Raw genomic sequence first — 2,372 nt, forward strand, 5'->3', positions numbered from 1 at the left:
ATACTTAATTCAGACACGTGCCACAAGTTAATGGTAGACTAACACTGGGGGGCGGGGGCTAGGCATCACGCTTTTGTCTGCATACTCTTGAGCTTTTAAGTCTACTATGTCTGAACTGTGGTTTCTTGTTTATCCTTTTTTTTTTCCTTAGTTGGACTGTAATGTATGGTCTGTCAACCTGTGAATCTTTAAAGTATGATTCAGGTATTGTTGTACTCTTTACTGTGTAATAAAAATGCTTAAAAAAAAAGTTTGCATTCTGTCTCCCTTATCTTGACTGTGTGCCAAGGCTACCAGTCAGGAACCTTAGCCTTGAAGGTCAGTTCTTCACGGAGCATGCCCAGCGTCTAGTCAGCTACAGAGTATGTCTCTAACATCCATCAGAAAGGAGGGAGAATGGCAGAGCACAGGGGACATTCCTGAGGTCACAGTAGTCAAATAGAGAAGGACACTCGAAGGCCTCCATAAGAAAGGAGAGCTTAGTCTAGGGGTCTTGCCATCTAGGGGTCTTGCCACTTGCCATCTTTTAAAGCTCTGACTTGCAGAAGGTTGCTCCCAGGTGTAGGTGCAGGACCCACTAAGGCAGGTCTCTTCCTCCATCTGTCCTGGACCCTCACTGCCTTTACTTAGAAGTTGCTAGCATGTTCACACTTGGTTTTGTACATTTGTAATACACAGAATGGTGTGTCCAACTTGTTTCTGAGACACATATTGTCCATTTAACATGCTTAAGTATATATTTTTCAATGCACTAGTATAAATTTTCATGCACTAGCTTAGAATTTGGAGAAAATATCAGTCTTCTACCCTGGGAACCCAGTCAATTTTCGAGGACTTTGCACAACACATTTTTTAAAGGAATGTATATACACTACATTGTAGTAGAACTTTCTATTGTAGTAGGTTCCCACTATGGCCTAAAAACTAGTTTAAAGGGATCAAGTGAAATGCCAATTGAATCTGGAGAGACAGAGATGTGAGAAATGTGGGTGAGTGGGAGGGAAACCTAAGGGCCTTCAGTTCAGCTTCCTTTGTATGCTAACTAGGCCCCTATCCCTGTCCTGAGACCTGGCTTCTCCAATTGATATTGAGAAATGCAGCTATTTTACAGAGGGAAGAAAGGAGAGAGAGAGAGAGAGAGAGAGAGAGAGAGAGAGAGAGAGAGAGAGAGAGAGAGAGATTAAAATCATGGATAGTGCATATCTTATCCCTACAAAATAAACAGGCTATTTAATTTAGTAGTTAATTTTTTTCCTGCACAAAAGCCTGGCTCAACTTGCTTTCCTTATTTGTACAGATACATTTTCTTTTTCTTTTCAAAGTAGAACAGACCAGAAACCAGAAGACATGGAGGATAGAGCTGAGACCCCTTGACATAGCTCCTTTATAAGTTGCCGTTGCAAAAACAGCTCTGTGACATATTTATATGACTGGATATGCTGGACAAATGAACAATGAGTTTAGTTTAGATGAAGAATGTGAATGGAAATCAGCAGCTTCTGGGTGGTGAGCACCATTTTTTTTTAAAAGAATTTTATTGGTGTGGTTGATAATATACAAATGATGTATGCCATGAAAGAACACTAAGTTATCTCCCTAGAATGGAAGGGGAAGAAATGATCAAAGAGGTGCTTTTCTGTATGGGTGTTTATACCTTTATTCCAAGGTGAATGAATAAAGTTGTACTTGCCTAAATTGGTCCCTGGTCAATCTCTTCTCAGCCTTACCAGAGAAACTGAGTCAGACAAAAGCATTAATTTGTAGGTATTACTCATTTAAAAAAAAGTTACCTTCATTGGATAGAATTGAATGGCTGTCATGGATAGGAATAGGGCATCCTCTCATCTCTGTCTCTTTTTTTCTTTCTCTGTCATGAGACAAAGAAATATCTTTTCTACAAACACATAAAAGGGAGATAGGGCCGAGTTGTTTCTCCTTTGCTTCTGGGGCCTTCTCATTTAAATAAACATTTGCCTAAAACACTTTCAAATAGATATATGAGAAATCTGTGGAGGATTTATTAAGGCCATGATGCTTGACTTACTATAATAAATGCAAGTTGAATGAAAAGTTGGACTTCAAGTGGGTATGAGAATGAGTACCCACTTTCAGTTCTCAATGCTAACTGCATAGGATTGAAGTTCTATCTGTCACTGTCATGGAGTGAGCTTTCTCACTGTATGTCACAAACAAGCTCAATTTCTGTATCGCCGAAAACTAGAAAGATGAGAGAAGTTATCCTCTAGGAATGTGAGTCAGCGGGAGTACATGGAGCTGCCCAAAACACAGAGAACCCGCATAAATCAACAGCAACTAGAGCCCCTTTCAGTCCCCAATACAAGGTCAGGCACCCAATTAACACTCAATAAATA

This window comes from Apodemus sylvaticus, chromosome 3, assembly GCF_947179515.1.
Source record: "Apodemus sylvaticus chromosome 3, mApoSyl1.1, whole genome shotgun sequence".
Classification (NCBI taxonomy): Eukaryota; Metazoa; Chordata; class Mammalia; order Rodentia; family Muridae; genus Apodemus; species Apodemus sylvaticus.